The sequence below is a fragment of the Pelophylax lessonae genome (genome assembly GCF_965119305.1).
Source record: "Pelophylax lessonae genome assembly, chromosome: 6".
Taxonomy (NCBI): Eukaryota; Metazoa; Chordata; class Amphibia; order Anura; family Ranidae; genus Pelophylax; species Pelophylax lessonae.
Genome location: NC_138773.1, coordinates 292,313,980 through 292,325,475, shown reverse-complemented (window position 1 = coordinate 292,325,475; position 11,496 = coordinate 292,313,980).

Sequence of the window (11,496 nt, the reverse complement as noted above, 5' to 3'; positions counted from 1 at the left end):
CTGTGGGGGGTCTCTAAAGGAAGGAGGGGCTCTGTGGGGGTCTCTGATATAAAGGGGTGGGGCTCTGTGGGGGGGCTCTAAAGGAAGGAGGGGCTCTGTAGGGGTCTCTGATGTAAGGTATGGTTATGTTTCTTTATGTCTGGATGCAATTTTTTTATATTTCTCTCCCCAGTGCATGAAAGATGAAAATAGGGGAGACCCACTAGAAGGACATCTGTACTGTACTCAAAACGCAGGGGGTCCTTGCAGGCCCGAATCTGTCTGGGGAGTGGCCCTTGCACACAGAGGAGGAGGAATAGCAAATTCACACTGACACTAAGGCCCCTTTCACACTGTCCGTCCATCGGACGGACTCCGTTTATCTTAGCATTTTGCTGAGCAGGAGGATGACAGCTGTTCTCCGCTGTGTGCGGAGACACAGCTGTCAGGTCCATATGCATCTCTATGGGGGAATCGGATGGGAACGCACCGTCGGTTCCGCTGGACGGATGGAAAATAGGGTTTTCATCTGTCCAGATTTGATGGATCGGATCAGATGTCAGCGGACATGTCTCCCGTGACATCCGATGCCCCATAGGGATGCATGGGGACCTGACAGCTGTGTTTTATTATTTTCATATGATATTGTAATTTAAAGGTAATTTTAATTCTCCTAGTTATTAATGTCGCTATTGCCATTACATTTAGTGGTATATGGGAGCTATGATTTACAAGTTAAATTAGTAAAAAAAAAACCCTAGTGACGCCACTGACACTGATACAGTACAGGGAATACTGTAGAGTGTTGTCACCTTAGGAAGGAAATATGTATAGGTAGGATAACCATGTGGAAATAAAGTTTAAAAAGCCCTCATAAAAAAAAAAAAATTGAAGCCACCACTAGCAATGAGCCCACGGTTTGGTTCAAACCTAGGTTCAGACCCAACTTTGGCAGTTTGGGCCCTGTTTGGCCAGAGTCAAGCATCTAATAAAAGGAGGTATTTCAACTACTTCTGTATATGGCAATTTCCTGCTGTCAATGATTCCTAAGAAGGCAATAGTTGCTTAGAAAAAAAACAGCACAAGGCACCTCTAAAACTCTGTTGGGGTACCTTTGGAGGAGTCTTTTTTTTTTTTTTTTTATAAATTGAAGCCAGAAGGGAAATGCTGTTTGCTGGCAATTTTAAACCATTTCCCTTGTAAATCTCGGTGGAAAAAAAAAAAAATGTATGCATTGATTGGATAAATTTGGCTCCATTTGATTTCATGGGGTTCGGGCTCAGCATCCAAACTTTTTTGAAGTTCGCTGAACTTCGCTCAGACTGAACCCAGGATAGTTTGGCTCCTCCCTAGCCACCACATCTAAGGACTAGTAATTTGCATTACTTTTTTGTGTTTGGATTTAGATACACTTTAAAAGCGTGTATGAAACAAAGGTCCTTAGAGATAGTTAAAAAATTTAGGTGGTTGTAAATAGGGATGATCGAACGGTTCGGGTCGACCATCAGTTCGACCCGAACATTGACTGTTCGAAATTCGGCCGAATTCCGAACTTTTTGCGGAAAAAGTTCGGAATTCAACAACCAGAACCGACCAAAATGCAATGGGACAGGAACTGGGCTTTAAAAGCCCGTTATTGGACCAGAACCACCAGTAAAAGCCAATTGAGGGTGCAGGAGGATGCTAGGAATGTGATTGGAGTGACTAGGGGGTCCAGAGGCCAATCAGTAGTGAATACACCCCCCAGTATATAACATAGCCCCGCCAAATCTCTAGCACTGTAATACAGGGACGTGGAAGAGAGTGGAAGCAGTTCTGTTACTCCTGCTGCAAAAGTGTCATTTAGCAATTATTAGTGTGAGGAAAGGGATATGCAGTGTAGTTAGGGTACTATATACCACTATAGTTAGATTCAATAATCTAGTTTCTATAGGGAAAGTGTTAAGTGTCAGGGTGACCGTAATGTAGTGTAGGGTGAACTGACTCTGACTGCTATGCCAGGGTGACAGAATTCATCCATGTCAGGGTGACCGCCATAAGAAAAAGATAATTTTTCTTAGAATTTTTAGTAGAGCAGGGATGTGGCTCCGCTCCTGTAACACCTAGGCGTTTTTGTTTCAGGTGTTTATTGGGCTTTTTTGTGGACGTCTTTGGAGGCAGGTATGACATCTGAACTTCTGTGTAGGGGTATATATATACACACACACATATATGTATATATACACATACATACATATAGGTGTAAAAGTAGCGGAACCCCATCCATGCGCTAATGAAATTATTTGCAGGGATGTGGCTCTGCTCCTATCACACCTATATGAGTGTATGTGTATATATACATATATGTGTATATGCAAGGGATTTGCGTGGAATTTGTCAGATTTGGCTTTTTGTTTCTCCACTTTTTTGTGTCATACCAATGCAAATGTAGCACCCTCCTAGGTAGGTAGGTGCTAGGCAAATGCATTGATCACTCCTACTGCTTATCAGGGGAGTCTGTTCTATTAAGTTGACTGTTGCATGTATCCAAGTGTGATTCACTGGGTCTGAGGGAGTGTCCCCACTGTATCCAATAAGGGAGCTTGTTGGACAGTGGAGGAAACCCAGCCAGTGACACATTGGCTTTTGTGGGAGTCCCAGTGGGAGGGTATTCTTGCAATGCATCCTGGGATTGCCCATGAATGCTGGGGGGACATGTGACAGGGCGTCTTTGGCAGAAAGCAGAGTCCCAGGAGGAGGCTGACGACTGTCTCTCCTCCTGTTGAGTATGAGGAAGCTGGTTTAAGGCAGTCGGCCTAGTGAACCAGGTGTAGAGCTGAGCTGAAGAGGATCCAGTGAAGCTGACGGTGGAGCTGCTAGCAATGTCTCTCGGGAAAAACAGTGTCCATGAGTACCAGGAGATTTGCCAAAGGGTCTGCCCAGGAAGGGGAACCACTCCAATGGAGTCAGGGGATCAGGGAGCCAGCTCACACAGAGAGTTACAGTAAAGGGGGTGCCGTGTAGAGAACCCTGAAGAATAGGGACAAAGGGGGTACCAGGAAGGGCCCTGAAGAGTGTTCTACAGTACAGCTTATCTAAATACTTCTTCACTGCATAGTCAAGGTGAAGCAGTGGCCTTGCCGCATTCAGTTATTCAGCAGTCCCAGCAAATTGTGCATAGTTATTCAAGTTTGAGTATCCCACTCATCCCTTCTCCTATCCAAGTACTCAAATAAAACCACAAAAACCAAAACCCCTAGACTAAACTGTGATGTTGTTGCTATGGGTAACCCAGGGGAATCCGTAACCAGCAGCTCCCATGGGGGTAGTGCTACACAAAAAAAAAAAAAAAAAGAAACATGAGATTGCCTAACATTTGTGATTGCAACAATTTTCTGGGCGAAGTGGTGCATTATCTGACAGAAATGCAGGGGTGCCAATATTTTTGTCCATGGCTGTAGATTCATGGTGATGCTGCTACTTTTGGCATTAGCCTCTAGGCTTCAATGACCTTTGGGCACTTTTAGTACACGGTCTGCCAACCTAGACCTTAACCCGGAACATCTGTGTGTTCTATGGAGAACGCCTGAAGTCATCCCTGAGCCCCCACCCTGCTCATCCCTAATACACTCCGTTTTTATCAAGGTTTTGTTTACAGCAATTCAACACATGATTAATATTTGCCTCAACTCCCCGCCGCAGCCTGCTCACCCTCTCCCGGTCACACATTTTAAAATTGATCAGGTAATTTCTTTCTTATCAGATGATACGTCAAGGCAGAAAAAGAAGGCATCTGACCTACTTATAGCACAGCATTTCAATGTATAAGCGATTCAAGGGCTTAGTTTACAGATAAGTGTATAGCCTGACAAGTATGGATGGCTTTCAGGGACAGACGGTTGTGGAGACCTATCTAGAATTGTATTCATTCTTAAAGGAGGATTCCAGGAAGAACCGTTGGCATCTACAATAGGCAAATAAAATAGCTGCATTATTTATTGTAGAACACCTGCAACCCTTTGTGTTAACAAGCACATTATTCTAAAGTGAGCCTAGCATCAGATATATTTTACCATGCTAAATTATTATGGAAGTGTAAAGTAAGGTGACCAGATTTTTTAAATGAAATCCGGAAACACATATATATATATATATATTTTTTTTTTATTGGCAAATGGCACAGGACTGCATAATACACAGAGCACTGGGCACAGGACTACATAATACACAGAGCACTGGGCACAGGACTGCATTATATACTGAGAGCTGGGCACAGGACTGCATAATACACAGAGCACTGGGCACAGGATTGCATAATATACCAAGAGCTGGGCACAGGACTGCATAATACACATAGAGCTGGGCACAGGACTGCATAATACACATAGAGCTGGGCACAGGACTGCATAATACACAGAGCGCTGGGCACAGGACTGCATAATATACCAAGAGCTGAGCACAGGACTGCATAATACACAGAGCGCTGGGCACAGGACTGCATAATATACCAAGAGCTGAGCACAGGACTGCATAATACACAGAGCGCTGGGCACAGGACTGCATAATACACAGAGCACTGGGCACAGGACTGCATAATATACCGAGAGCTGGGCACAGGACTGCATCATACACAGAGAGCTGGACACAGGACTGCATAATACACAGAGCGCTGGGCATAGGACTGCATAATACACAGAGCACTGGGCACAGGACTGCATAATACACAGAGCGCTGGGCACAAGACTGCATAATACACAGAGCGCTGGGCACAGGACTGCATAATACACAGAGAGCTGGGCACAGGACTGCATAATACACAGAGAGCTGGGCATAGGACTGCATAATACACAGAGAGCTGGGCACAGGACTGCATAATACACAGAGAGCTGGGCACAGGACTGCATAATAAACAGAGAGCTGGGCACAGGACTGCATAATACACAGAGCGCTGGGCACAGGACTGCATAATACACAGAGAGCTGGGCACAGGACTGCATAATACACAGAGCGCTGGGCACAGAACTGCATAATACACAGAGAGCTGGGCACAGGCCTGCATAATACACAGAGCGCTGGGCACAGGACTGCATCATACACAGAGCACTGGGCACAGGACAGCATAATACACAGAGCGCTGGGCACAGGACTGCATAATACACAGAGCGCTGGGCACAAGACTGCATAATACACAGAGTGCTGGGCACAGGATTACATACACATGAGGGTGTTAGGCATAGAGTGCAGGGTTCAGAGGTTTGTTATGCACAGAGAACACTTCTGCCCCCACATCCATAGCTCAACACTGCACCCTTCTCTTACAGATTATCTCTGCAGCCACCTCCTAGCCCTTCCCCCACAACAGCTAAACTCTCCATCTCTCCATGCAGCAGCATCAGCTCTGACTCGTGCTCCCCCACTGCCCTCATCAAACTGACTGTTTCTCAGCCAGCATTGGATGCCCTGTCTACGTTAATCTGGTCCTGACTCTGGGGACAAAACCGGGGACAGACTTGGCCCGGGGACAGTGTCCTCAGTCCGTGGACTGTCCCTGTAAACAGGGGGACGTCTGGTCACCCTAGTGTAACGTCCCGTTCACATCTTACAATTTGGTATTGTGCAGGGGCGTAACTACAGGGAGCGCAGGGGTTACAATTGCAACCGGGCCCCATGCTCCAGGGGGCCTGTGCGGCTCTCCTGTACACCTAGATAGGAGGGGCAGCGGGGACAGCATGTAGAGAAATTTCTATCCTCCTTATCCCCCCCCCACTGTGCTCCCTCCCCTCTCCTGCCGGCTGCTGCAGGGGATGTGTCACAATAGAGAACCAGGAAGGGGTCGGTAAATATATAATTTGCCAGCTTCTTCCTTTTCTGAATGGACAGAGTCATAGTCAGTGACATTGTAAAAAAATAAAATGATAAATAATAATAGAATTAAAATACCGAAAATAAAAACTACTGACTCCAATGGGTGAACTGCCAGGATCGCAAAGGTCACACTTGCGACCGGCCCTGGCATTCAACCACCGTGGGGAGAGCCCAAGTTTGGAGGAAGGGGGCCTTCTGCAGAACTTGTGAAAGGCCCGCAACAAGAGTAAAGGGCCCCAGAATCAGTGGGAAGAGCCCCAGGCTTGAAGGGAAGGGGTGCCCTTCATGGTTTCTTGCACCGGGGCCCTGAAGGTTCTAGTTACGCCTCTGGTATTGCGGGTAGAATGTGCACATGCAGCCTATAGAAGAAGATGGAATAGACACAATCGCATGCCAAAGTTTGACATGCAGGCAGGAGCGAGTGTACACTTCCGAACACAGAGGCTTTCTTGCAGTCTGATCACTGGATTGAGAGGAGACTGAGAAAATGCTTATTCCTGCCTGCAGCATACTGATGACATCATCTAAAGCCACTGAGTAGAGAGGAGCATCCTTTTATTGATGAAAGATGGAACTTTTTTTTTTTTTTAATATTGAGGGCTTGTTTACACTGGTGGTCAGGGGGCTGGGGGTAGTAAAAAAAGGTGGTTACGTTGCATTTTTACCACTCCCCAACAGCCCCCCTTAAGCCACAATGGCAGCCTGATGGGGTTGTACACATGCCATGGCTGTGATGTTATTATTTCCTGTGTTGCGTTTGGAGAATAAATAGGGCTATGCCACAATCTTCCTGCACCACAGCTCGGTGGTGCAGCATTTACAGAGTTAAAGTGTTACTAAACCAACAACAGTAAAATCAGTCTGTATATGCAGTAAAGCATGCTTGTTATCCTGCACATTGTGTAAAAAGACTGTTTGATCCTGTCTTCTCTGACCGTCCCCTTCTTCCACTGTCCCCAATCCATCTCCTGATAGTACAGAGCCTTTGGAGTCACTCTGCACATGCTCAGTTTGGTGTGTTTTGATAGAGAGTTTTTTTTTTTCTTGGGAGAGTGCATGTGTGATCAGCACAGGGCCAATCAGCACTGTCCAGACAAAAGGTCAGGGGGCCTGCAGCCTCATAGGACAAGCAAGGAAGAATGAAAACTCCTCCTACAAGCTTTAAATAGACACTGAAAAGAAGTCACAAGACTGCTATATACTTGTAGCACCCTCCTAGGTAGGTGTAAGGTAGGTAAAAGAATAGTGTCTCCATCTGCTTATCAGGGGAGCCTGACTGTTAGTTAGGCCTGTTGCATGTGTCCATGTGTGATTCATCTGTCATAGGGTTCCCCTTAAATACTTAAATACAGGGCACTTTCAACCCCTTCTTGCCTAGACCAATTTTCAGATTTCAGTGCTCATTGGCATTCATGGGAAATATTGGTCAGCTTGGCATGGCACTGCTCCCTAATGGCACTGCTCCCTATCTTTAACCTTGGCGTCTACGAGAAATCTCGGTCAGCTTGGCATGGCACTGCTCCCTATCTTTAATATTGGCATCTATGAGAAATCTTGGTCAGCTTGGCATGGCACTGCTCCCGAACTATAAGTGAAAGGGATACAAAACCTGGGGAGCACTGAGAGGGGACCCAGGACTACAACAAATCCATACATTTTAAAAGTGGGGTGTGCCTGTACACTATACTGACTGCACTAAACTAACTCAACACACTATCCACTAACTACCTGCCTAACCTCTATTATCACACACTATACACGTCTGCTGTGTAAGCAGCAGCCTTATATAGTGTGGGGCGTGGAATTAGCCCCTGAGCCATGATTGGCTAAAGGTACCTTGCCTTTGGCCAATCATGGCTCTGACAGGACATTGTGCAGTGATTGGCCAAAGCATACAGGTCATGTGCATGCTTTGGCCAGTCATCAGTCATTTTCATCACTGCACCAGCGCAGTGCATTATGGGCCACTCATCGGCTGGGGAACTTCCCACCAAGCGCCCAAATGTTTGTGTATTCAGCGAACACACGAACAGCTGATGTTCGAGTCCAACTTATGGTTCAACTCAAACATCAAACCCATCCCTACACAGCAGCCCTTTATGAAAGACACCCTAAAACAAAGCCCTCCAGTGGCGCACTGTCACTGCTGACAGGGATTCTATCTTCACCTGGTCTTCCTTCCGGGTTCGCAGACTGCAGCCGTTTAACCCTTTTGCTGCCATGTCTGTATGTCGTACGGACCTAACAGCAGGGGGGGGGGGGGATTACACACATTCCCAGTGGTAGCCGCCCCTGGGATTTTGTGTAATTCTGACATTCAGACGGCTCCTCTGCTGTCTGATTGCTTCCACACACCCCCGGTAATGCCCCCCCCCCCCCATCCTGGGCTTCACTTGCCCATTGCGGGACTGGGACTGACGTAGCGGGTGCCGATGGGTAGAGGGGAGGGAGAAGGGCGGACACACGTCCGCTCTCCTCTCCTCCTTGTTGCTGACCTGGAAAGTAATGTGTTTGACATCACTTCCGGGTCAGCCTCTCAGTGTGGCCAGGAAAGAATGTAATATGTAATGCAATGCAGTGGAGCGCAGGGGAGACATCCAGGGTATTTTAGACCCTCAATGTCTCATTAAAGAGAACCTGTCACCAAAAAAATTATCTTTTATGTCCCCTATGTGATAAAGAAAAGTAAGGTTAAAAAAATTAAAAAAAGCATTTTTTTATTAGTAAAAATTTAAGTTACACCCAAGCATACAGAATCCCCCCACCCCCTAAAAATGTTGTTTTGAAGCCCCCTTACATGTACAAACGTAAACGCACACATGGGGGGCGCCTACACATGAAAATTTTGACTTCAATACACAGTTTACATATCGCTGCGCACGCCAGAGTGGGAGCAATATTTATAGCACCAGACCCCCTCCGTAACACTAAACTGATGACCTGTAGGGGTTTCTTAAAGTGTCATCTATGGGAAATATTGGGTACTGAAATTTGTCACCATTTCACCGGGGCATGCAAATGTAAGGTTCGACATATTGGGTATCTATTTACTCGGTGCAACCTCATCTTTTAAATTTTACCAAAAATTGGGTAATTTTTTATGTTTGTGTGCCCTTAAATTAAGTTTAGTGTATTTTTTACTGAAATGTTGCATTTCCTAGACCTTTGCGGGAATATTGTGTGACATAAAAAATTGGAACTACCCCTATTTTATTCTCTAGGGCATGGGTGTCCAACCTTTTGGCTTCTCTGGGCCATATTGAGTGTACAGAAATTTTCTCGGGCTGCATATAAAATATATACTATTAGTTAAAGAGGAAGTAAACCCTCCTCTGCAATTACCTATAGGTAAGCCTATGATGAGGCTTACCTATAGGTACTGTAAATATCTCCTAATTATGTACGGTTTAGGAGATATTTACCTTACATGCACCCAGTGACGTCACTGGCACATGCGCTCTGAAGGAACGGCCGCTGGTGCCGTTCCTTCAGAGTCCCGTGCCGTGACCGCCGGCTCCTGCGCGCGTGCGCTGGAGTGACGTCACCGCGGCTCTGGCTAATCAGATGGCCGGATGCCGCTATCCCGGAAGACGGCGACTGGACATGTCGCCCGTCATACAGGTAAGCGGGCGGCACAGCGGGGGGCTCGTTCTAAGGTAAGTATTTCATAATGAGCTAGTATGCACCGCTCATTATGCACACATAATGAGCATACTAGTTCACTATGTGTTTCTCTTTCAGGTTGCAAAAAAAAAAATGTATGGGTTTACAACCTCTTTAAGGCATATAAGTAATAAAATGCCACCGCACCCCCTTCCTGTGCTGCCGCGCGCCCCCCCCCCCCCCCCAGCACTAATTTAACACAACTGATGCCCTCCGAGGCTGCCTCTGTGGCCGTGCCCCTGACTCAACTTCCTTCCTGCACAGCAAAAATAAAAATTGTCAGGGGGCAGTGGACCGCATTGACTGCAGTTCTGGGCCGCAGGTTGGACATGCCTGCTCTAGGGTATCTGCCTTCAGAAAATATATATTATTTTGGAGGTTTTTAAGTAGTCTTCAGGGCTAAAATGATTTTTAAGTATGTGTGCAAAAAGACGCAAAAACGGCTTTGGCAGTGAAAAGGTTAAAAGCTGTGATGATGTCACTCACGTGCATGCGCACGGGACCCTCAATCATGGTACAGAGTTTTAAAGGGACGTACAGTATACTCAGTATGCCATCCTTTCAGAGTACAGTGCGCATGTGCCAATGACGTCACCTGCTGCAGAGCTAGAGAATATCTCCTAAATGGTGCATGTTTAGGAGATATTCACTGTACCTGCAGGGAAGCTTTATTATAAGCTTACATGTAGGTACAAATTAAATGAGTTTGCTACCACTTTAAATCTCCAAATTTCTATTTTGGATGGAGAATGGAACAATTAGTACCTCTGTTAGGTTTTTAATACAATCTGTGTCTCCTCTGTACATACTTGTCCTGGTGACCAATGTCATTGGAACAGAAAGTAAAAAACAACATTTTACAGTTGTCAGAGGAACAGAAGGTGAAGGGGGAATCTTTAATTGGGAGGACACATGTTCTTTTGACTTATGTACAGTATATGAGCAAAATCCACATGGGAAGAAATCGGGGAAAGGGAGGGACTTTGTGATACCAACAAGATATAAGACACATAGAGCAATAAAATTGAGTATTTTATTGAAATATCATTAAAAGTAACCCAAAAAGGACTATTATCAATTTTGGATACTCTGAATTGATTATTGCATCCCTTTTCTCTGTGTACACTCATTTTTGTATGTATTTTAGAGACCCTTCTGATATGCTAACCACTGCCATCCCCCTGAGGAAGACTTAATGAGTCGAAACACGTTGGGGCTCTAGACCTATGCAGTCACTACATCGTGTCTTATGGCTCGATGCCTTTTTTTTTGTTGAAATGATTATGGAGTTTTGATGTTTCTTGAACTTTCCCCTAGACTGTTCTTTTTGGGGTTACCTTTAATGATATTTCAATAATAATTTCAATAAATACTAGATTTCATCTCTTTTATGTGTCCTATACCTTGTTGGTATCACAAAGTGAGACTGACTGATGTAAAAAAATGTATGTCTGCCAGGACAATAAGACACAAGCTTGCTGGCGTCTGTTGTGTAGGGGCGGTGCACAGTTTAATTTTTTTTTTTTTAACCTTATTCAAATGTTACGAAATGACACTTCATTCAAGTTTATGCAATTTTGCAATGTTCTGCAGTGCAGTGACATGCATATTCTCTTCAGTTTTCTCTGCTGAATTCAGCACAGTATAAGGGGAATTCTGGTTGCTACGAGTTTCGGCTCACAAGAATTAATTCTACAGTGTAATAACTCTATATCTGATAAGGCCAAAATAGGCATAGCAACCAAAAGTGCAACTAAACCCTCCTACCCTTTACAGCCAAGGAAGCTGCCATTTTAGCCTCTGTTTGATCTTCAGTTGCCATGGTTGCTGCACATGTGATCAGTAATGATAACGCCTTGACAGTTCAGTTGAGCGCACAAGTGTAACGTTCATGCGTTTTTGTTAGTGGATGGATTTACAGCTGCAGAATTATTACACTCAGTAGCCTTGTAGAGAATCTGTTGAACAAACATATCCAACTCTCAGGACTTCATCACCGTGTACAGCCTG